The sequence below is a fragment of the Triticum aestivum genome, chromosome 1B (genome assembly GCF_018294505.1).
Source record: "Triticum aestivum cultivar Chinese Spring chromosome 1B, IWGSC CS RefSeq v2.1, whole genome shotgun sequence".
Taxonomy (NCBI): Eukaryota; Viridiplantae; Streptophyta; class Magnoliopsida; order Poales; family Poaceae; genus Triticum; species Triticum aestivum.
In genome coordinates, this window is record NC_057795.1 from 31,137,487 (window position 1) to 31,163,633 (window position 26,147).

Below are 26,147 nucleotides of genomic sequence, written 5' to 3' on the forward strand. Positions count from 1 at the left end.
ATATTTTTCGGTGGCACGAGCACGCGCTCCCAGGAGCACCAGCGGATTTCCGTTCATGGAATAGTCTTTTAGCGGGAGAAACATAGAATGTTTCTTAAATACTCTTCTAGAGTTTACTAATTCTTTTATAGTATTTTATAAAATTATCAAAAGATTTGATTTTTAGTGATTTTCATTATGTAGTTTTTTTGTCGAAGGTTGTTTGATTTGGAAGATTATGTTTTAGGTCCCATATTTCTTTTTGCACTATTAAGGCTTGGCCCAAACGCAAGAAAAATATTTATACTATCTCCTGATGCATTTGTCCATCCATAGTCACGGGTTTAACCGGTGATAAACCAGTTGGGCCGGCACGAGTACTCCCCCATCCCCCCTCTAAAAAATCCATTCGTCTCCACCCCAATCCCCGTCAAGTGTGGTCGGGCGGCCTACCACGTACACATGTACGCCTCCACCGCTTAGCTCCACCTCCACCGCTAGACAAGCACAATCTTATCCATCCGTCTCCACCCATTTCGGTTCTTCTCTAGCTCCATCTCTCTTTTCTCATCCCCATCTATCTGCATCTGTACTTCACCCATATGCGCAAAGCGACAGAGAGAGCAAGACGCGGAGCTACCGCGTGAGAAGAGCAAGCAAGCTCAACAATCGCCGCAGGGCAGGGGCCGCCATGAGCACTGGCTCCGACCTCAACGAGTCCGCGGCAACGACGACGGCAGCTACCTCCTTCGTGTCCTCATCATGCTCCCTGCAGCCGCAGACGCCCCCGCCAACCGCCGGGTGAAGAATGGCCCGGAGGCAGAGGAGGTGTGGTGTAGTTCGCAGTGGGAGGCGGCGTGGCCACGGAGGGCGCGGCCGGTGGTGCTCGCCGGGGAATACGGGACCCCGGACGGTGCCAGGGCAGGCGCCAGGGATTCCAAGGGCGCAACTTGGGGCGTGCCAGGAGCCTGATGGATGACGACCTGGAGGAACTCAAGGGGTGCGTGGATCTGGGGTTCGATTTGCAGCAGCAGCAGACCCCCCGCCGGTGAGCCAACCTCCCGGCGGCGCTTCTCCCTCCCATCCTGTCACCGATCTACTCTCTCTCCTCACACCCTCTCTCTTCTTTCTCGAATGGTGCCGCCCCCCATGGAGCTCAGAACTGCCTCCGTCGCACCAACGCCCGCCATTGCGACTTCGCCTCTATACATCTCTGTGCTTGTCTGATTTGGAGTTCCCTTCGCTCCACCTTCCCTCTTGCGGGATTAATTCCTTCATTTTGTTCCCCTCGCAAGCTTCTTGATTTCTGATGCGGCATAGTAGCCTGTGTATATAAATTGATTGAAGTGGATGCAGAGGAGCGAGGTGGGACTAAATCACGACACGGGAGATTGAGAAGGTTACGGCGGAGGTGGCCAGAGAGGACTCGCGGCGGCGGACGGGGTCGCAACGGCGCCACGTCTGGATAAGACAAATCAGAGGATCGCATTTGAATTCTTATAGATGTAGGGGTTTTTGTAAAAAGTGTAACGTTATCTTAGATTAATGAGAAAAGGGACTGAGGGTTGAATTTTCACAAAACACGAGGACTTTTATGCAAAATCGCTAGCGACGACGGATGATGGAAACCCAATTCTCTTTGTTTTATTATTAGGTAAGGATAAAGATATATATATACATGTATATATATACTTCCTCCGTTCCTAAATATTTGTCTTTCTAGACATTTCAAATAACTACTACATACAGATGTATGTAGACATATTTTAGAGTGTAGAGTCACTCATTTTGCTCCGTATATAGTCACTTGTTGAAATGCTTAGAAAGACAAGTATTTAGGAACGGAGGGAGTATATTATAAATATAAATAAATAATATATATATATATATATATATATATATATATATAGGTAAAGATAAAGATTGTGGTGGCGGTCGGTCTGTGCTGTCTGGCCAAAACTCTGTGTAATGAGGGAGCATAGAACTGACACGCACATAGTAGAAGTCAAATAACCTGTGCTCTAGTGCACGTACAAGATGTCGGCGGCCGTGGCGCACGTTGTCGTTGTCGCCTTCCCCTTCGCCTCCCACGCGGTGAAGCTGTTCCGCATCGCGCGCGCCCCCGCGGCGGCAGCGCCGGCTGCCACCTTCTCCTTGTTGTGCACCGCCGCGCAGCTACAGGAGCAGCAGAAGCACAATAAGCTCCTGGAGGACCTACGCTTCATGGAGGTCCTGGACGGTTTATCTTCGAGCTCAGAATCGGATGGCGCCGCTGCGGCGCTACCTCCGCATCCCAAGATGCGTCTGAAGCTCTTCATGGAGGCTGCTGCGGCTGGCGGGTTGAGGGAGGCCCTGGAGAGAGCTCGCGCCTCTGTGGGCGGCGCCAGGGTGACCTGCGTTGTCGGGGACTCGTTCATGTGGATGGCCGCCAAGGCGGCCGCCGAGGTGGAGGCTCCATGGGGTGCCGTCTGGACCGGCGGCCCCAGCGCTCTCCTGGCGCACCTCCGCGCCGAGGCGCTGCGCGACGACATCGGCGACAAAGGTACGCACGAATTGATGAATTGCTGAGTGGCTAAGTGAGTGATGTCAGCAGTAATCTTGATCACGGCCTCATGCAGCGGCCTGGCCGAGTCACGTTCGTGCGTGAGTAGCGGCCGTTATTCCATCTACATGCATGGCTGGTTAGTTAGTGGGATAGCTACAAAGCTGGGCGTGAGCGATTCTAGTATGCATGCTAGCTTAGGTTAGTGCATGGAGGTGTGGCGTTGTGGTAGTTAGTAAGTGCTGTTAGTGGCCGATGGAGGCGGCTAGGCTGTGCGTTGCCTTGCATATTTAAGTGGCTGGTGGTGTTGTGTAGAGAGAAGAGGAGCCAGAGAGAGATGATGTAGCCTCTGAGAGTGTATGTGCGCTCACGGTGGGGTGGTGTGTGTGGCAGAGTTCGAACTCGCCGGAAATATAAGGGGCTGTTCGTGCGGCTGGAGACGTTTGTGCGCCGGGAAATCTCGTGTCCTCTCTCTCTCTTGTTTCTTCCTTGTCTCCGGTGATCGCCGTGGTTCAGTGAGTAGGCTAGACAACAACAATTGGTATCAGAGCCGATTTACCTTGGGCGTCGTTCTCCTTGCCGGAGGCGTACCGGCGGTGGCGGAGTTCGCCGGCGGCTGCGCGATGCTCCGGGCCGTGTGTCGGTCTATGGAGGTGCGCGGCGCGGCGAGAAGGCCGCGGTGGCTGCGGCGGTACGGTGAGGAGGGCGCGGAGGACCTGCGTGGTGGCGGCTTCAACGACACACAACAGCATGGTGACATGGAGGTGCTGCGCTGCGGTTGAGGCAGGAGCGGTGCAGGGAATAAGCCGAGGCGGCGAGCCGGGCGCGACCGGTGCGTGTTATGGGTGCGCACTGGACGCGCCGGGACCGCGGGCGCGCGTACGAGCATGCAGTTGACGTTGGGAGGAGGCGTATGTCGCCGTTGTGCTCGAGTCCGTGCTCGAGTTCGGCTACATCCTTCCGGCGTTTGTTGCTGGCGGCTGCCATGGCGGACGGGGAGGCGGCGGGCGGTGAGCGTCTGGTGTAGTCGGGCTCGTCGGGCGCGTCGGATGCGCGCGGGACGTGCGGGGCGCACTGGTGCGGTCGGACTCGTCGGGCGCGTTAGGTGCGCGCGGAACGTGCGGGACGCAGAGGGACGCCAGACGTGTGTCGCCGACGGAGAAGGAGCTCGGCTGTGTCGCCGGAGTTGTGACGGAGCACGGTGCAACCGGCATCGTCGCGCCAGGTCGGGTCCACGGGCTGGGTCACACTCGTGACGACGACCACAACGGCAGCTGCAACAACTTCGACGATGGCGAGCCGGTTAAGATTAGGAGGGAAATTGTCAGCAGTAATCTTGATCACGGCCTCATGGAGCGGCCTGGCCGAGTCACGTTCGTGCGTGAGTAGCGGCCGGGATTCCATCTACATGCATGGCTGGTTAGTTAGTGGGCTAGCTACAAAGCTGGGCGTGAGCGATTCTAGTATGAATGCTAGCTTAGGTTAGTGCATGGAGGTGTGGCGTCGTGGTAGTTAGTAAGTGCTGTTAGTGGCTGATGGAGGCGGCTAGGCTGTGCGTTGCCTTGCATATTTAAGTGGCTGGTGGTGTCGTGTAGAGAGGAGAGGAGCCAGAGAGAGATGATGTAGCCTCTGAGAGTGTATGTGCGCTCACGATGGGGTGGTGTGTGTGGCAGAGTTCGAGCTCGCCCGAAATACAAGGGGCTGTTCGTGCGGCCGGAGGCGTCTGTGCGCCGGGAAATCTCGTGTCCTCTCTCTCTCTTGTTTCTTCCTTGTCTCCGGTGATCGCCGTGGTTCAGTGAGTAGGCTAGACAACAACAAGTGAGTATCTGACTGAATGCTTGCAGCAGCGAGCCGGGCAGACGAGCTGCTAACCTCGCACCCGGGCTTCGGAAGCTACGAAGTCCGGGACCTCCCCAACGGCATCGTCTCCGGCGACATGAAATCGCCGATTATCTCCTTGTTCCATCGCATAGCGGAGCACCTTCCCTGTGGGGCCACCGCCGTCGCCTTCAACACCTTCCGGGGTCTCCTCCCGGACGACCTTCCCTGTGGAGTTCATCTAGCAACGAGAGATAGGAGTGCATCTACATACCCTTGTAGATTGAGCGGAAGCGTTCAAGGGAACGGGGTTGAGGAAGTCGTACTCGTCGTGATCCAAATCACCGGAGATCCTAGCGCCGAACCAACGGCACCTCCGCGTTCAACACACGTACGGTCAGCGTGACGTCTCCTCCTTCTTGATCCAGCAAGAGGGAAGGAGGGGTTGATGAAGATCCAGCAGCACGACGGCGTGGTGGTGGATGCAGCAGGGATCCCGGCAGGGCTTCGCCAAGCGTCTGCGGGAGGGATACGTGTAGCAAGGGGGAAGGGAGGTGCCAAGTGCAAGGGTGCGGCTGCCCTCCCTCCCCCCCTCTATATATAGGGTCCCCAGGGGGGCGCCGGCCCTAGGAGATGGGATCTTCTAGGGGGGGCGCCGGCCAAGGGGGTGCCTTGCCCCCCAAGGCAAGTGGAGGCGCCCCCTCCCCTAAGGTTCCCAACCCTAGGCGTAGGGGGCCCAAGGGGGGGCATACCAGCCCACCAGGGGCTGGTTCCCCTCCCACTTCAGCCCATGGGGCCCTCCGGGATGGGTGGCCCCACCAGGTGGACCCCCGGGACCCTTCCGGTGGTCCCGGTACAATACCGATGACCCCCAAAACTTTCCCGATGGCCGAAACTCGACTTCCCATATATAATTCTTTACCTCCGGGCCATTTCGGAACTCCTCGTGACGTCCGAGATCTCATCCGGGACTCCGAACAACTTTCGGTTTGCTGCATACTAATATCTTTACAACCCTAGCGTCACCGAACCTTAAGTGTGTAGACCCTACGGGTTCGGGAGACACGTAGACATGACCGAGACGGCTCTCCGGTCAATAACCAACAGTGGGATCTGGATACCCATGTTGGCTCCTACATGCTCCTCGATGATCTCATCGGATGAAACACGATGTCGAGGATTCAAGCAACCCCGTATACAATTCCCTTTGTCAATCGGTATGTCACTTGCCCGAGATTCGATCGTCGGTATCCCAATACCTCGTTCAATCTCGTTGCCGGCAAGTCACTTTACTCATACCGTAATGCATGATCCCGTGACCAGACACTTGGTCACTTTGAGCTCATTATGATGATGCATTACTGAGTGGGCCCAGAGATACCTCTCTGTCATACGGAGTGACAAATCCCATTCTCGATCCGTGTCAACCCAACAGATACTTTTGGAGATACCCGTAGTATACCTTTATAGTCACCCAGTTACATTGTGACGTTTGGTACACCCAAAGCACTCCTACGGTATCCAGGAGTTACACGATCTCATGGTGTAAGGAAAAGATACTTGGCATTGGAAAAGCTCTAGCAAACGAACTACACGATCTTGTGCTATGCTTAGGATTGGGTCTTGTCCATCACATCATTCTCCTAATGATGTGATCCCGTTATCAATGACATCCAATGCCCATAGTCAGGAAACCATGACTATCTGTTGATCAACGAGCTAGTCAACTAGAGGCTCACTAGGGACACGTTGTGGTCTATGTATTCACACGTGTATTACGATTTCCGGATAACACAATTATAGCATGAATAATAGACTATTACCATGAACAAAGAAATATAATAATAATCCTTTTATTATTGCCTCTAGGGCATATTTCCAACAGTCTCCCACTTGCACTAGAGTCAATAATCTAGTTACATTGTGATGAATCGAACACCCATAGAGTTCTGGTGTTGATCATGTTTTGCTCGCGGAAAAGGTTTAGTCAACGGATCTGCGACATTCAGATCCGTATGTACTTTGCAAATATCTATGTCTCCATCTTGAACATTTTCACGGATGGAGTTGAAACGACGCTTGATGTGCCTGGTCTTCTTGTGAAACTTGGGCTCCTTGGCAAGGGCAATATCTCCAGTGTTGTCACAGAAGAGAGTGATCGGCCCCGACGCATTGGGTATGACTCCTAGGTCGGTGATGAACTCCTTAATCCATATTGCTTCATGCGCTGCCTCCGAGGCTGCCATGTACTCAGCTTCACATGTAGATCCCGCCACGACGCTCTGCTTGCAACTGCACCAGCTTACTGGTCCACGATTCAACATATACACATATCCGGTTTGTGACTTAGAGTCATCCAGATCTGTGTCGAAGCTAGTGTCGACGTAACCCTTTACAATGAGATCTTCGTCACCTCCATAGATGAGAAACATGTCCTTTGTCCTTTTCAGGTACTTTAGGATATTCTTGACCGCTGTCCAGTGTTCCTTGCCGGGATTACTTAGGTACCTTCCTACCGAACTTACGGCAAGGTTTACATCAGGTCTGGTACACAGCATGGCATACATAATAGATCCTATGGCTGAGGCATAGGGGATGACACTCATCTCTTCTTTATCTTCTGCCGTGGTCGGGCATTGAGCCGAGCTCAATCTCACACATTGCAATACAGGCAAGAACCCTTTCTTGGACTGATCCATATTGAACTTCTTCAATATCTTATCAAGGTATGTGCTTTGTGAAAGACTTATGAGGCGTCTCGATCTATCCCTATAGATCTTGATGCCTAATATGTAAGTAGCTTCTCCAAGGTCCTTCATTGAAAAACACTTATTCAAGTAGGCCTTAATGTTGTCCAAGAGTTCTATATCATTTCCCATCAAAAGTATGTCATCTACATATAATATGAGAAATGCTACATTGCTCCCACTCACTTTCTTGTAAACGCAGGCTTCTCCATAAGTCTGCATAAACCCAAACGCTTTGATCATCTCATCAAAGCGAATGTTCCAACTCCGAGATGCTTGCACCAGTCCATAAATGGATCGTTGGAGCTTGCATACCTTGTTAGCATTCTTAGGGTCGACAAAACCTTCCGGCTGCATCATATACAGTTCTTCCTTAAGATAGTCATTAAGGAATGCCGTTTTGACGTCCATCTGCCATATCTCATAATCATAGTATGCGGCATTTGCTAACATGATTCGGACGGACTTCAGCTTCGCTACGGGAGAGAAAGTCTCATCGTAGTCAACCCCTTGAACTTGCTGATAACCCTTAGCAACAAGTCGAGCTTTATAGATGGTAACATTACCATCCGCGTCCGTCTTCTTCTTAAAGATCCATTTGTTTTCTATCGCTTGCCGATCATCGGGCAAGTCTGTCAAAGTTCATACTTTGTTTTCATACATGGATTCTATCTCGGATTGCATGGCTTGAAGCCATTTGTTGGAATATGGGCCCGCCATCGCTTCTTCATAGTTCGAAGGTTCACCGTTGTATAACAACATGATTTCCAGGACAGGGTTGCCATACCACTCTGGCGTGGAACGTGTCCTTGTGGACCTACGAAGTTCAGTAGCAACTTGATCTGAAGTACCTTGATCATCATCATTAATTTCCTCTCCAGTCGGTGTAGGCACCACAGGAACATTTTCCTGAGCTGCACTACTTTCCGGTTCTAGAGGTAGTACTTCATCGAGTTCTACTTTCCTCCCACTCGCTCCTTTCGAGAGAAACTCTTTTTCACTCTTTTTCCAGAAATGATACGTTCTTGGCAACAAAGATCTTGCCTTCGAATCTAAGGTAGAAGGTATACCCAATGGTTTCCTTAGGGTATCCTATGAAGACGCATTTTTCCAACTTGGGTTCGAGCTTTTCAGGTTGAAGTTTCTTGACATAAGCATCGCATCCCCAAACTTTTAGGAACGACAGCTTAGGTTTCTTCCCAAACCATAATTCATACGGTGTCGTTTCAATGGATTTAGACGGAGCCCTATTTAAAGTGAATGTAGATGTCTCTAGTGCGTATCCCCAAAATGATAGCGGTAAATCGGTAAGAGACATCATAGATCGCACCATATCCAATAGAGTGCGATTACGACGTTCGGACACACCGTTACACTGAGGTGTTCCAGGCGGCGTGAGTTGTGAAACGATTCCACATTTCCTTAAGTGCGTACCAAATTCATGACTTAAATATTCTCCTCCACGATCTGATCATAGGAACTTTCTTTCGGTCCCGTTGATTCTCTACCTCATTCTGAAATTCCTTGAACTTTTCAAAGGTCTCAGACTTGTGTTTCATCAAGTAGACATAACCATATCTACTCAAGTCGTCAGTGAGAGTGAGAACATAATGATATCCTCCGCGAGCCTCAACGCTCATTGGACCGCACACATCGGTATGTATGATTTCCAATAAGTTGGTTGCTCGCTCCATTGTTCCGGAGAACGGACTCTTGGTCATTTTTCCCATGAGGCATGGTTTGCATGTATCAAATGATTCATAATCGAGAGACTCTAAAAGTCCATTGGAGCTTCTTCATGCGCTTGACACCAATGTGACCAAGGCGGCAGTGCCACAAGTATGTGGGACTATCATTATCAACTTTACATCTTTTGGTATTCACACTATGAATATGTGTAACATCACGTTCGAGATTCATTAAGAATAAACCATTGACCATCGGGGCATGACCATAAAACATATCTCTCATATAAATAGAACAACCATTATTCTCGGATTTAAATGAGTAGCCATCTCATATTAAACGAGATCCAGATACAATGTTCATGCTCAAACTTGGCACTAAATAACAATTATTGAGGTTTAAAACTAATCCCGTAGGTAAATGTAGAGGTAGTTGTTGGGTAACGTAGTAATTTCAAAAAAATTCCTACGCACACGCAAGATCATGGTGATGCATAGCAACGAGAGGGGAGACTAATGTCCACGTACCCTCGTAGACCGTAAGCGGAAGCGTTATGACAACACGGTTGATGTAGTCGTTCTTCTTCACGATCCGACCGATCCAAGTACCGAACGTACGGCACCTCCGAGTTCAGCACACGTTCAGCTCGATGACGATCCCCGGACTCCGGTCCAGCAAAGTGTCGGGGATGAGTTCCGTCAGCACGACGGCGTGGTGACGATGATGATGTTCTACTGGCGCAGGGCTTCGCCTAAACTCCGTGACGATATGACTGAGGTGGAATATGGTGGAGGGGGGCACCGCACACGGCTAAGGAACGATCACGTAGATCAACTTGTGTGTTCTAGGGTGCCCCCCTGCCCCCGTATATAAAGGAGGGAGGGGGAGGTTCGGCCGGCCCCCAAGGGGTGCGCCTGGAGGAGTCCTACTCCCATCGGGAGTAGGACTTCCCCCTCTTGCCTTGGTGGAGAAGGAAAGGGGGGAGGGGAAAGAGGAAAGGGGGGCGCCGCCCCCCCTCCTTGTCCTATTCGGACTAGGGGGAGAGGGGGCACGCGGCCTGCCCTGGCCGGCCCTCCTCTTCTCCCTCATGGCCCATGTAGGCCCAATAACCCCTGGGGGGGTTCCGGTAACCACCCGGTACTCCGGAAAAATCCTGGTTTCTCCTGGAACGTTTCCGATATCCAAATATAGGCTTCCAATATATCAATCTTTATGTGTCGACCATTTCGAGACTCCTTGTCATGTCCTGGATCACATCCGGGACTCCGAACAGTCTTCGGTACATCAAAATATATAAACTCATAATAAAACTGTAATCCTAATGTTAAGCGTGCGGACCCTACGGGTTCGAGAACTATGTAGACATGACCTAGAACTATTCTCGGTCAATAACCAATAGCGGAACCTGGATGCTCATATTGGCTCCTACATATTCTACGAAGATCTTTATCGGTCAAACCACATAACAACATACGTTGTTCCCGTTGTCATCGGTATGTTACTTGCCCGATATTCGATCATCGGTATCTAATACCTAGTTCAATCTCGTTACCGGCAAGTCTCTTTACTCGTTACGTAATGCATCATTCCGTAACTAACTCATTAGCTACATTGCTTGCAAGGCTTATAGTGATGTGCATTACCGAGAGGGCCCAGAGATACCTCTCCGGCAATCGGAGTGACAAAACCTAATCTCGAAATACGCCAACCCAACATGTACCTTTGGAGACACCTGTAGTACTCCTTTATAATCACCCAGTTACGTTTTGACATTTGGTAGCACCCAAAGTGTTCCTCCGGTAAACGGGAGTTGCATAATCTCATAGTTACCGGAACATGTATAAGTCATGAAGAAAGCAATAGCAATATACTAAATGATCAAGTGCTAGGCTAACGGAATGGGTCATGTCAATCACATCATTCTCCTAATGATGTGATCCCATTAATCAAATGACAACACATGTCTATGGCTAGGAAACATAACCATCTTTGATTAATGAGCTAGTCAAGTAGAGGCATACTAGTGACTATATGTTTGTCTATGTACTCACACATGTATCATGTTTCCGGTTAATACAATTCTAGCATGAATAATAAACATTTATCATGATATGAGGAAATAAATAATAACTTTATTATTGCCTCACTACTAGGGAAAAGCCTATACACAAAATCTTATCAGCAGCGCGTTGTAAAATAAGACGCTGCTGCTAATTAGCAGTAGCGTGCTCGGGAGTAACTCGCTGCTGAAACCAATATAGTAGTAGCGCGCCCACTCAAAGAAGCACTACTGCTATAATTCCCACGAGGCCGCCACGAGGCTAGTTATAGCAGCAACGCGTTATAACGACGGGCGCTACTGCTACGTAGCATAGTAGCAGCGCATTGCTGCAATAAGCGCTACTGCTAAATTTACTACAAAAGTTTTGCCCCATCTCCTCTATCCGATCCACACTCACACAGTCACACACTAGCTCACTGGATCCCCTCTCAATCCCCCGCACCGGTCCACCCCATCGCCCCCCTCCGTCTGCGCCGCCGTCACCTCCTCCTCCTTGCTGGACTCGGTACCGGCCTCCTCCTCCGTCCTCCCTCTCCACTCGCCGCTGACCGGCCCCTCCTCGCTCCGCCTTCCTCCTCCGTCCTCCCTCCACTGGCCACGCCGGCCAGCCCCTCCTTGCGCCGCCTTCCTCCTCCATCCTACTCTCTTCTCCCTCCTCGAGTCGCCCCTCCTTCTCCCTCCTACCCGCTACATTTTGATTTAGTAGCTAGGCTAGTTCATATGCAACATTTTGATTTAATTGACTTAGAACATTTTGATTTAGTTGATTTAATTAGTAGGCTAGTTGAATTAGTTGACTTAGAACATTTTGATTTAGTTGATTTAATATGCTAGTTCATTTAGTTGATTTAGTTGACTTAGAACATTTTGATTTAGTTGATTTAATAGGCTAGTTCATTTAGTTGATTTAGTTGACTTAGAACATTTTGATTTAGTTGATTTCGTAGGCTAGTTGATTTAGTTGATTTAGAACATTTTGATTTAGTTGATTTAGTAGGCTAGTTAATTTAGTTGACTTAGAACATTTTGATTTAGTTGATCATTAATCCTTTGCTCATATTGCTTTAGGAAAAATGGCGCCACCACCACCACCACTATGTCGACTGTGCAAGTCAAGATGCACCAGCAGCCTTGCAACTGGCAAGCTGTTCGGCATCTACTTCCAGCCGAGTTTCCGTCATGCAGCGGTAAAAAATTAGATGAAATGTAATAACTATTTTGTTTTTAGTGTTGGCATTACTGCATTGTGTCATTTTGCTTATTTTACACAGATCGTCCCATGCAATGTGAGGTTGAAATTGAACAAGCTGACAGGAGACACTGTGACATTTGAGGCTCTTGGGGGGCCCTACACTATGGAGGTCGAGAAAGGGTGCAATATGTCGCAGATTGGAGGAGATGGATGGGCCCGTTTCGTCGCTCGCATGCGTCTTACTGGTGGTGAGTTGATCAGCTTCTCCTCCTGAGCAGAAAGACCCAAGCTAGCTGTCATTTATCTCAACCTGGTGGAAGATGATGAAGATGACGAAGATGATGAAGATGATGAAGATAATGAGGACCCACTCGATGAAGATGATGAGGACCCACTTCATGAAGCCATCGTAGCTCAAAGAACAAGGCTGAGTGAGGAGGAGGTGTCCAACCTATGGGACATAATTCCGTCACGTGTTGACTTTACGGGGTGCCATTCGTGACTCGCTTGACAAATACCATGGTTGATCGACATGATATGGTATGTTATACATACAAATGCAAATTATCCGATGAATTACTTAGTGAACAGTCCAATGATATGGTATGTTGTGTGGAATCTAGTCGATGTTATGTTTTATTGTAGAGTTCGATCACATGCTTATTAGTGTAGAATCTAACAAAACTATTAATAGTGTAGATAATCCATATGTACTTATTTGCGAGGCTATTTATTAATTGATATGTTTTTCTTATTCAGAAATTGGCAAACAGCATATCTGTGAGTTATGGTATTGAGCCTGATGAAGAAGGCTCGGCTGGACTACGCCTTACTGCAAGGGGCTCCGTCACAACCTGTACTTACCGCGTAGACACGGACAGTCGCACACACTTAAACTCGGTTGGGTGGAAGAAATTCCTCGATGGCAAGAATCTTCGTGTTGGACAGGCCATCCTAATTACTATCAGGAACACCAACCGCCCAGGCTTAAGGATGATGATTGTCTTCGATATCATCTAGAACTACATATGTGTGTGTGTCTATATCATCTAGAGCTACATATGTGTGTGTGGCTATATCATCTAGAACTACATATGATGATCGTCGTCAATATCATCTAGAACCACATATGATGATGGCCGTTGATATGACCTTGTACTGCTTGAGGATGCATGTTGACTATGCATGAAATTGTTATCTAGTACTCCCTTCGTTCCAAATTACTCGTCGTGGTATGAACTAAAACCACGACGAGTAATTTGGAACGAAGGGAGTACTACCTTGTAATGGTTTATGAATTTGATATCTACTAGCAGTACCTAGTATCTAGTATCTGAAAGGGAAACTGAAAGGGAAAGGGGTAATGGGAGAATGATGAAAGATATAGCAGTAGCGAGGGATGGCGAAATTGCTACAGGTAGGTAATAGTAGCGCGTTCTTAAAAAGCACTGCTGATATCGTAAACAGTAGTAGCGCGGGTAAGGGCCGCGCTACTACTATGAGTTAGCTGTAGCGCCTTATTAGTAGCGCGTCCACCCGAGCTGCTGCTAGCCTCAAAACCCGCGCTGCTACTAGGGTTTTCCCTAGTAGTGCCTCTAGGGCATATTTCCTTCAGTCTCCCACTTGCACTAGAGTTAATAATCTAGATTACACAGTAATGATTCTAACACACATGGAGTCTTGGTGCTGATCATGTTTTGCTCGTGGAAGAGGCTTAGTCAATGGGTCTGCCACATTCAGATCCGTATGTATCTTGCAAATCTCTATGTCTCCCACCTGGACTTGATCCCGGATGGAATTGAAGCGTCTCTTGATGTGCTTGGTCCACTTGTGAAATCTGGATTCCTTTGCCAAGGCAATTGCACCAGTATTATCACAAAAGATCTTCATTGGTCCCGATGCACTAGGTATGACACCTAGATTGGAAATGAACTCCTTCATCCAGACTCCTTCATTTGCTGCTTCCAAAGCAGCTATGTACTCTACTTCACATGTAGATCTCGCCACGACGCTTTGTTTAGAACTGCACCAACTTACAGCTCCACCGTTTAATAAAAACACGTATCCGGTTTGCGATTTAGAATCGTTCGGATGAGTGTCAAAGCTTGCATCGACGTAACCATTTACGACTAGCTCTTTGTCACCTCCATATACAAGAAACATATCCTTAGTCCTTTTCAGGTATTTCAGGATGTTCTTGACCGCTGTCCAGTGATCCACTCCTGAATTACTTTGGTACCTTCCTACCAAGCTTATTGCTAAGCACACGTTAGGTCTGGTACACAACATTGCATAGATGATAGAGCCTATGGCTGAACATAGGGAACATCTTTCATTTTCTCTCTATCTTCTGTTGTGGTCGGGCATTGAGTTTGACTCAACTTCACACCTTGTCGTACGGGCAAGAACCCTTTCTTTGCCTGATCCATTTTGAACTTTTTCAAAACATTATCAAGGTATGTGCTTTGTGAAAGTCCAATTAAGCGTCTTGATCTATCTAAATAAATCTTGATGCCCAATATATAAGCAGCTTCACCGAGGTCTTTCATAGAAAAACTTTTATTCAAGTATCCCTTTATGCTATCCAGAAATTCTATATCATTTCCAATTAATAATATGTCATCTACATATAATATCAGAAATGCTACAGAGCTCCCACTCACTTTCTTGTAAATACAGGCTTCTCCAAAAGTCTGTATAAAACCATATGCTTTGATCACACTATCAAAGCGTTTATTCCAACTCCGAGATGCTTGCACCAGTCCATAAATGGATCGCTGGAGCTTGCACACTTTGTTAACACCTTTTGGATCAACAAAACCTTCTGGCTGCATCATATACAACTCTTCTTCCAGAAATCCATTCAAGAATGCAGTTTTGACATCCATTTGCCAAATTTCATAATCATAAAATGCAGCAATTGCTAACATGATTCGGACAGACTTAAGCATCGCTACGGGTGAGAAAGTCTCATGGTAGTCAACCCCTTGAACTTGTCGAAAACCTTTTGCAACAAGTCGAGCTTTATAGACAGTTACATTACCATCAGCGTCAGTCTTCTTCTTAAAAATCCATTTATTCTCAATGGCTTGCCGATCATCGGGAAAGTCAACCAAAGTCCATACTTTGTTCTCTTACATGGATCCCATCTCAGATTTCATGGCCTCTAGCCATTTTGCAGAATCTGGGCTCATCATTGCTTCCTCATAGTTCGTAGGTTCATCATGGTCAAGTAACATGACTTCCAGAATAAGATTACCATACCACTCTGGTGCGGATCTTACTCTGGTAGACCTACGAGGTTCAGTAGAAACTTGATCTGAAGTTTCATGATCAATATCATTAGCTTCCTCACTGATTGGTGTAGTTGTCACAGGAACTGGTTCCTGTGATGAACTACTTTCCAATAAGGGAGCAGGTACAGTTACCTTAGCAAGTTCTACTTTCCTCCCGCTCACTTCTTTCGAGAGAAACTCCTTCTCTAGAAAGGATCTGAATTTTGCAACGAAAATCTTGCCTTCAGATATGTGATAGAAGGTGTACCCAACAGTCTCTTTTGGGTATCCTATGAAGACACATTTCTCCGATTTGGGTTCGAGCTTATCTGGTTGAAGTTTCTTCACATAAGCATCGCAGCCCCAAACTTTAAGAAACGACAACTTTGGTTTCTTGCCAAACCACAGTTCATGAGGCGTCATCTCAACGGATTTTGATGGTGCCCTATTTAACGTGAATGTGGCCGTCTCTAAAGCATAACCCCAAAACGATAGTGGTAAATCAGTAAGAGACGTCATAGATCGCACCATATCTAGTAAAGTACGATTACGACATTCGGACACACCATTTTGTTGTGGTGTTCCGGGTGGCGTGAGTTGCGAAACTATTCCGCATTGTTTCAAATGTAAACCAAACTCGTAACTCAAATATTCTCCTCCACGATCAGATCGTAGAAATTTTATTTTCTTGTTATGATGATTTTCCACTTCACTCTGAAATTCTTTGAACTTTTCAAATGTTTCAGACTTGTGTTTCATTAAGTAGATATACCCTTATCTGCTCAAATCATCTGTGAATGTGAGAAAATAACGATACCCGCCGCGAGCCTCAACATTCATTGGACCACAAACATCAGTATGTATGATTTCCAACAAATCAGTTGCTCGCTCCATAGTTCCGGAGAACGGCGTTTTAGTCATCTTGCCCATGAGGCACGGTTCGCAAGTACCAAGTGATTCATAATCAAGTGATTCTAAAAGTCCATCAATATGGAGTTTCTTCATGCGCTTTACACCGATATGACCTAAACGGCAGTGCCACAAATAAGTTGCACTATCATTATCAACTCTGTATCTTTTGGTTTCAACACTATGAATAGGTGTATCACTACTATCGAGATTCAATAAAAATAGACCATTCTTCAAGGGTGCATGACCATAAAAGATATTACTCATATAAATAGAACAACCATTATTCTCTGACTTAAATGAATAACCGTCTCGCATCAAACAAGATCCAGATATAATGTTCATGCTCAACCCTGGCACCGAATAACAATTATTTAGGTCTAAAACTAATCCCGATGGTAGATGTAGAGGTAGCGTGCTGACCGCGATCACATCGACTTTGGAACCATTTCCCACGCGCATCGTCACCTCGTCCTTAGCCAATCTTCACTTAATCCGTAGTCCCTGGTTCGAGCTACAAATATGAGCAACAGAACCAGTATCAAATACCCAGGTACTACTACGAGCATTAGTAAGGTACACATCAATAACATGTATATCACATATACCTTTGTTCACTTTGCCATCCTTCTTATCCGCCAAATACTTGGGGCAGTTCCGCTTCCAGTGTCCAGTCTGCTTGCAGTAGAAGCACTCAGTCTCAGGCTTAGGTCCAGACTTGGGTTTCTTCTCTTGAGCAGCAACTTGTTTGCTGTTCTTCTTGAAGTTCCCCTTCTTCTTACCTTTGCCCTTTTTCTTGATGGACTTGTTAACCATCAACACTTGATGCTCCTTCTTGATTTCTACCTCCGCGGCTTTTAGCATTGCGAAGAGCTCGGGAGTAGTCTTGTCCATCCCTTGCATATTATAGTTCATCACGAAGCTCTTGTAGCTTGGTGGCAGTGATCGAAGAATTCTGTCAATGACACTATCATCAGGAAGATTAACTCCCAGTTGAATCAAGTGATTATTATACCTAGACATTTTGAGTATGTCTTCACTGACAGAACTATTCTCCTCCATCTTGCAGCTATAGAACTTATTGGAGACTTCATATCTCTCAATCCGGGCATTTGCTTGAAATATTAACTTCAACTCCTAGAACATCTCATATGCTCCATGACGTTCAAAACGTCGTTGAAGACCCGTTTCTAAGCCGTAAAGCATGGCACACTGAACTATCGAGTAGTCATCAGCTTTGCTCTGCCAGACGTTGTTAACATCGTCAGTTGCATCAGCATCAGGCCTGGCACCCAGCGGTGCTTCCAGGACGTAATTTTTCTGTGCAGCAATGAGGATAATCCTCAGGTTACGGACCCAGTCCGTGTAATTGCTGCCATCATCTTTCAACTTTGCTTTCTCAAGGAACGCATTAAAATTCAATGGAACAACAACACGAGCCATCTATCTACAACAAACATAGACAAGCAAAAAATACTATCAGGTACTAAGTTCATGATAAATTTAAGTTCAATTAATCATATTACTTAAGAACTCCCACTTAGATAGACATCCCTCTAATCCTCTAAGTGATTACGTCATCCATATCAACTACACCATGTCCGATCGTCACGTGAGATGGAGTAGTTTCAACAATGAACATCAATATGTTGATCATATCTACTATATGATTCACGCTCGACCTTTCGGTCTCCGTGTTCCGAGGCCATATCTGTTATATGCTAGGCTCGTCAAGTTTAACCTGAGTATTCCGCGTGTGCAACTGTTTTGCACCCGTTGTATTTGAACGTAGAGCCTATCACACCTGATCATCACGTGGTGTCTCAGTACGAAGAACTTTCACAATGGTGCATACTCAGGGAGAACACTTCTTGATAATTTAGTGAGAGATCATCTTAAAATGCTACCGTCAATCAAAGCAAGATAAGATGCATAAAGGATAAACATCACATGCAATCAATATAAGTGATATGATATGGCCATCATCATCTCGTGCTTGTGATATCCATCTTCGAAGCACCGTCGTGATCACCATCGTCACCGGCGCGACACCTTGATCTCCATCGTAGCATTGTTGTGGTTACGCCATATATTGCTTCTACGACTATCGCTACCGCTTAGTGATAAAGTAAAGCAATTACAGGGCATTTGCATTTCATACAATAAAGCGACAACCATATGGCTCCTGCCAGTTGCCTATAACTTCAGTTACAAAACATGATCATCTCATACAATAAAATATAGCATCACATCTTGACCGTATCACATCACAACATGCCCTGCAAAAACAAGTTAGACGTCCTCTACTTTGTTGTTGCAAATTTTACGTGGCTGCTACGGGCTTAGCAAGAACCGTTCTTACCTACGCATCAAAACCACAACGATAGTTCGTCAAGTTAATGTTGTTTTAACCTTCGCAAGGATCGGGCCTAGCCACACTCGATTCAGTTAAAGTGAGAGAGACAGACACCCGCCAGTCACCTTTAAGCACGAGTGCTCGTAACGGTGAAACCAGTCTCGCGTAAGCATATGCATAATGTCGGTCCGGGCTGCTTCATCTCACAATACCGATGAGCCAAAGTATGATATGCTGGTAAGCAGTATGACTTGTGTCGCCCACAACTCACTTGTGTTCTACTCGTGCATATGACATCAACGCATAAAACCTAGGCTCGGATGCCACTGTTGGGTACCGTAGTAATTTCAAAAAAATTCCTACGCACATGCAAGATCATGGTGATGCATAGCAACGAGAGGGGAGAGTAATGTCCACGTACCCTCGTAGACCATAAGCGGAAGCATTATGACAACGCGGTTGATGTAGTCGTACTTCTTCATGATCCGACCAATCCAAGTACCGAACGTACGACACCTCCGAGTTCAGCACACGTTCAGCTCGATGATGATCCCCGGACTCCGATCCAGCAAAGTGTCGGGGATGAGTTCCGTCAGCACGACGGCGTGGTGACGATGATGATGTTCTACCAGCGCAGGGCTTCGCCTAAACTCCGCGACGATATGACCGAGGTGGAATATGGTGGAGGGGGGCACCGCACACGGCTAAGGAACGATCACGTAGATCAACTTGTGTGTTCTAGGGTGCCCCCCTACCCCCGTATATAAAGGAGGGAGGGGGAGGTGTGGCAGGCCCCCAAGGGGTGCGCCTGGAGGAGTCCTACTCCCACCGGGAGTAGGACTCCCCCCTCTTGCCTTGGGGGAGAAGGAAAGGGGGGAGGGGAAAGAGGAAAGGGGGGTGTCGCCCCCCCCTCCTTGTCCTATTCGGACTAGGGGGAGAGGGGGCGCGCGGCCTGCCCTGGCCGGCCCTCCTCATCTCCCTCATGGCCCATGTATGCCCAATAACCCCCTAGGAGGTTTCGGTAACCCCCCGGTACTCCGGAAAAATCCCGGTTTCTCCCGGAACGTTTCCGATATCCAAATATAGGCTTCCAATATATCAATCTTTATGTCTCGACCATTTTGAGACTCCTCGTCATGTCCTGAATCACATCCGGGACTCCGAACAACCTTCGGTACATCAAAATATATAAACTCATAATAAAACTGTCATCGTAACGTTAAGCGCGCGGACCCTATGGGTTCGAGAACTATGTAGACATGACCTAGAACTATTCTCGGTCAATAACCAATAGCGGAACCTGGATGCTCATATTGGCTCCTACATATTCTACGAAGATCTTTATCCGCCAAACCGCATAACAACATACGTTGTTCCCTTTGTCATCGGTATGTTACTTGCCCGAGATTCGATCGTCGGTATCTAATACCTAGTTCAATCTCGTTACCGGCAAGTCTCTTTACTCGTTACGTAATGCATCATTCTGTAACTAACTCATTAGCTACATTGCTTGCAAGGCTTATAGTGATGTGCATTACCGAGAGGGCCCAGAGATACCTCTCCGGCAATCGGAGTGACAAAACCTAATCTCGAAATACGCCAACCCAACATGTACCTTTGGAGACACCTGTAGTACTCCTTTATAATCACCCAGTTACGTTGTGACGTTTGGTAGCACCCAAAGTGTTCCTCCGGTAAACGGGAGTTGCATAATCTCATAGTTACAGGAACATGTAGAAGTCATGAAGAAAGCAATAGCAATATACTAAACGATCAAGTGCTAGGCTAACGGAATGGGTCATGTCAATCACATCATTCTGCTAATGATGTGATCCCATTAATCAAATGACAACACATGTCTATGGTTAGGAAACATAACCATCTTTGATTAATGAGCTAGTCAAGTAGAGGCATACTAGTGACTATATGTTTGTCTATGTACTCACACATGTATCATGTTTCCGGTTAATACAATTCTAGCATGAATAATAAACATTTATCATGATATGAGGAAATAAATAATAACTTTATTATTGCCTCTAGGGCATATTTACTTCAGTAGCATGCTGACGGCGATCACATCGACCTTGGAACCATTCCCGACGCGCATTGTCACCTCGTCCTTCGCCAGTCTCTGCTTATTCCGCAGCTCCTGCTTTGAGTTACAAATATGAGCAACGGCACCGGTATAAAATACCCAGGAGCTACTACGAGCACTGGTAAGGTACACATCAATTACATGTATACCACATATACCTTTAGTGTTGTCGGCCTTCTTGTCCGCTAAGTATTTGGGGCAGTTCCGCTTCCAATGACCCTTCCCTTTTCAATAAAAGCACTCAGTCTCAGGCTTGGGTCCATTCTTTGAATTCTTCCCCGAAACTGGCTTACCGGGCGCGGCAACATCCTTGCCGTCCTTCTTGAAGTTATTCTTACCCTTGCCTTTCTTGAACTTGGTTGTTTTATTGACCATCAACACTTGATGTTCCTTTTTGATTTCTACCTCTGCTGACTTCAGCATTGAAACTACTTCAGGAATAGTTTTCACCATCCCCTGCATATTGTAGTTCATCACAAAGCTCTTGTAGCTCGGTGGGAGCGACTGAAGGATTCTGTCAATGACCGCCTCGTCCGGGAGGTTAATGTCCAGCTGGGACAGGCGGTTGTGCAACACAGACATTTTGAGTATGTGCTCACTGACAAAACTATTTTCCTCCATCTTACAACTATAGAACTTGTCGCGGACTTCATATCTCTCGACCCGGGCGTGAGCTTGGAAAACCATTATCAGCTCTTCGAACATCTCATATGCTCCGTGTTGCTCAAAACGCTTTTGGAGCCCCGGTTCTAAGCTGTAAAGCATGCCGCACTGAACGAGGGAGTAATCATCAGCACGTGACTGCCAAGCGTTCATAACGTCTTGGTTCTCTGGGATGGGTGCTTCACCTAGCGGTCCTTCTAGGACATATGCTTTCTTGGTAGCTATGAGGATGATCCTCGGGTTCCGGACACAGTCCGTATAGTTGCTGCCATCATCTTTCAGCTTGGTTTTCTCTAGGAACGCGTTGAAGTTCATGTTGACATGAGCGTTAGCCATTTGATCTACAAGACATTTGGCAAAAAATTTAGACTAAGTTCATGATAATTAAGTTCATTTAATCAAATTATTTAATGAACTCCCACTCAGATTAGACATTCCTTTAGTCATCTAAGTGTTACATGATCCGAGTCGACTAGGCCGTGTCCGATCATCACGTGAGACGGACCAGTCATCATTGGTGAACATCTCCATGTTGATCGTATCTTTCATACGACTCATGTTCGACCTTTAGGTCTCTTGTGTTCCGAGGCCATGTCTGTACATGCTAGGCTCGTCAAGTTAACCTAAGTGTTTTGCATGTGTAAATCTGTCTTACACCCGTTGTATGTGAATGTTAGAATCTATCACATCCGATCATCACGTGGTGCTTCGAAACAAAGAACTGTCGCAACGGTGCACAGTTAGGGGAAACACTTTCTTGAAATTATTATGAGGGATCATCTTATTTACTACCGTCGTTCTAAGTAAACAAGATGCAAAAACATGATAAACATCACATGCAATCAAATAGTAGTGACATGATATGGCCAATATCATATAGCTCCTTTGATCTCCATCTTCGGGGCTCCATGATCATCTTCGTCACCGGCATGACACCATGATCTCCATCATCGTGTCTCCATGAAGTTGCTCGCCAACTATTACTTCTACTACTATAGCTAACGGTTTAGCAATAAAGTAAAGTAATTACATGGCGTTAAATCATTGACACGCAGGTCATACAATAATTAAGACAACTCCTATGGCTCCTGCCGGTTGTCATACTCATCGACATGCAAGTCGTGATTCCTATTACAAGAACATGATCTCATACATCACAATATATCATTCATCATTCATCACAACTTTTGGCCATATCACATCACAAAGCAATTGCTGCAAAAACAAGTTAGACGTCCTCTAATTGTTGTTGAATCTTTTACGTGGCTGCAATATGGTTCTAGCAAGAACATTTTCTTACCTACGAAAAAGCCACAACGTGATTTGTCAACTTCTATTTACCCTTCATAAGGACCCTTTTCATCGAATCCACTCCAACTAAAGTGGGATTCACAGACACCTGCTAGCCACCTTATGCAACTAGTGATGTCAGTCGGTGGAACCTGTCTCACGTAAGCGTACGTGTAAGGTCGTTCTGGGCCGCTTCATCCCACAATACCGCTGAAGCAAAATAAGACTAGTAGTGGCAAGAAAGTTGACAACATCTACACCCACAAAAGATTTGTGTTCTACTCGTGCAAAGAGAACTACGCATAGACCTAGCTCTGATACCACTATTGGGGAACATTGCAGAAAATAAAATTTTTCCTACGGTTTCACCAAGATCAATCTATGAGTTCATCTAGAAACGAGAGATAGGAGTGCATCTACATACCCTTGTAGATCGAGCGGAAGCGTTCAAGGGAACGGGGTTGAGGGAGTCGTACTTGTCGTGATCCAAGTCACCGGAGATCCTAGCGCCGAACGGATGGCACCTCCGCGTTCAACACACGTACGGTCAGCGTGACGTCTCCTCCTTCTTGATCCAGCAAGGGGGAAGGAGAGGTTGACACTACTAGGAAAAGGCCTACTAATGGCGCACCGGTTTTGCCTACTAATGGCACACTACCGGTGCGCCATTAGTACTACGCCACTAGTATTTTTTACTAATGGCGCACCTGTGGTGCGCCATTAGTATCTGGTATACTAATGGCGCACCGCTGGTGCGCCATTAGAATAGCCCACGGTGCGCCATTAGTATCTGGTATACTAATGGCGCACCACATAGAAGTGCGCCATTAGTAACAATATTTTTTCAAAAAAAAATTCAGAATTTTTTTAAAATTTGTTTTTAATTTGTTTTTATTTTTTTTCGTTTTTTTTCTTAATCTCAGTTCACTACGGCTTAATCTCGGGTCAATATGCTTAATCTTAGGTCAAATCGCACTCCGTGCTCAAACTTCCCGAAAGGTTAACCATTCTCAGACTACTCCAGCCCAAGCACGCTTAACTTCAGAGTTCTATCCAACCCCAGCAACAGCTCACTTCACAGGCACTTGTTGATATATCTAGCATATCAATCCTATTATACCTTGTTGATGTCTGGGACTTTCTTCATGTTCATGACTGTGATGAAATTTTGAATAATATTTCAAATTTCCCGGTCATATCACGTATCATTTTTTGAAAAAAAATTCAAATAAAAATTCAAAACCATTTTTTTCTGTTACTAGTGGCGCACCACATCCACGGTGCGCCACTAGTAAGTTTGAAATTTTTTGAATTTTTTTGCCTCTAGATCTTGAAAGCCCCGTAACTTTTTTCTGTTAGGTTTTTGGGGAATTTGAAAATGTTTAACGGGGATCCCCCGGTTAAATTTGGATGTAACTTTTCGAGTAGATGAGTTTTCATATAAAAAACTTTTTCATCCGAGTTCGTATGCAAAAGTTATGCCCATTTTACAAATTTCCAGAGAGATTTTGCAAATAAAGTCGAAATTCATAGTTGTAAGTTTTCCCAACAACTAGACCACATATCACATGGGAAACTTATTTTCTTTTATTTTTTTGACATTTCCATCATTTTCTTTATTTTTTTAAATTGAAAAGGCGATCCACGGGGGGGGGGGTGCATTCGGTGTTGGGGTAAGTTACTAATAATGTCATTCGGGGGTGTGCATCCTAGGCGCAGGGGAGCCCAAGGGGGGGCGCACCAGCCCACCAGGGGCTGGTTCCCCTCCCACTTCAGCCCATGGGGCCCTCCGGGATGGGTGGCCCCACCCGGTGGACCCCCGGGACCCTTCCGGTGGTCCCGGTACAATACCGGTGACCCCCAAAACTTTCCCGATGGCCGAAACTCGACTTCCCATATATAATTCTTTACCTCCGGACCATTCCGGAACTCCTCGTGACGTCCGGGATCTCATCCGGGACTCCTAACAAGTTTAGGTTTGCTGCATACTAATATCTCTACAACCCTAGCGTCACCGAACCTTAAGTGTGTAGACCCTACGGGTTCGGGAGACACGTAGACATGACCGAGACGGCTCTCCGGTCAATAACCAACAGCGGGATCTAGATACCCATGTTGGCTCCTACATGCTCCTCGATAATCTCATCGGATGAACCACTATGTCGAGGATTCAAGCAACCCCGTATACAATTCCCTTTGTCAATCGGTATGTTACTTGCCCGAGATTCGATCGTCGGTATCCCAATACCTCGTTCAATCTCGTTATCGGAAAGTCACTTTACTCGTACTGTAATGCATGATCCCGTGACTAGACACTTGGTCACTTTGAGCTCATTATGATGATGCATTACCGAGTGGGCCCAGAGATACCTCTCCGTCATACGGAGTGACAAATCCCAGTCTCGATCTGTGTCAACCCAACAGATAGTTCCGTAGATACCCGTAGTATACATTTATAGTCACCCAGTTATGTTGCGACATTTGGTACACCCAAAGCACTCCTACGGTATCCGGGAGTTACACGATCTCATGGTCTAAGGAAAAGATACTTGACATTGGAAAAGCTCTAGCAAACGAACTACACGATCATGTGCTATGCTTAGGATTGGGTCTTGTCCATCACATCATTCTCCTAATGATGTGATCCCGTTATCAATGACATCCAATGCCCATAGTCAGGAAACCATGACTATCTGTTGATCAACGAGCTAGTCAACTAGAGGCTCACTAGGGACAAGTTGTGGCCTATGTATTCACACGTGTATTACGATTTCCGGATAACACAATTATAGCATGAATAATAGACTATTACCATGAACAAAGAAATATAATAATAATCCTTTTATTATTGCCTCTAGGGCATATTTCCAACACTTCCACCTTCTACCGTTCCCTGGCAATGACGACACCGTCGAGACAAGCACCGACCCGCAAGGATGCCTCGCCTGGCTCGACGGCCACCCCGCCCGTGCCATCCCGTACGCCAGCTTTGGCATGGTCGTCACCGCCATGGCAGGAACTCCAGAGGAGCTGCACGGACTGCGCGAGCTCGCAGCGGGCTGGAGGCCTCCGGCGCGCCGTTCCTCTGGTCGCTGCCGAAGGAGTCCTGTCCGCAGCTCCCGCTGGGGTTCCTCGACCTCGAGCACGGCAAGGTGGTGCCGTGGGTGCCGCAGGAGGCCATGCTGTGCCACCCGTCAGTTGGCGCCTCTGTGACGCACGCCAGGTGGGCGTCGGTGCAGGAGGGCGTCTCCGTCGACATGCCCATGGCGTGCTGCCCCTTCTTCACCGACCAGAAGATGAACGCGCAGCTAGTGGCGCGCGTCTGGGGTTTCGGCATGGTCTTGGAGGAGCCCATGATGTGCGAAGCTGTGGCGGCGGCGGTGTCGTCGCTGCTCGCCCGGGAACAAGTCATCCGAATGTGGGAAAAGATGCAAGAGATGTCGGGCAAGGCGGCCAGCGCATTCACCCCTGATGGCGGTAGCAGGAAGAACTTAGATAACCTTGTCAAGATAGTATGTCGACAACTGTGA

General features: G+C 47.0%; 1 long non-coding RNA gene and 1 pseudogene across 1 annotated transcript; both read left to right on the forward strand.

Annotated features, from left to right (window-relative positions):
• The first annotated feature begins 309 nt into the window (after nucleotides 1–309).
• On the forward strand, nucleotides 310–1,687 carry LOC123105302 (uncharacterized). The gene is made up of 2 exons (XR_006450786.1): nucleotides 310–1,027; nucleotides 1,336–1,687. It is a non-coding gene; the product is annotated as an uncharacterized lncRNA (long non-coding RNA).
• A 329-nt stretch (nucleotides 1,688–2,016) lies between these two features.
• LOC123076345 (anthocyanidin 3-O-glucosyltransferase-like) lies at nucleotides 2,017–26,147 on the forward strand (annotated as a pseudogene).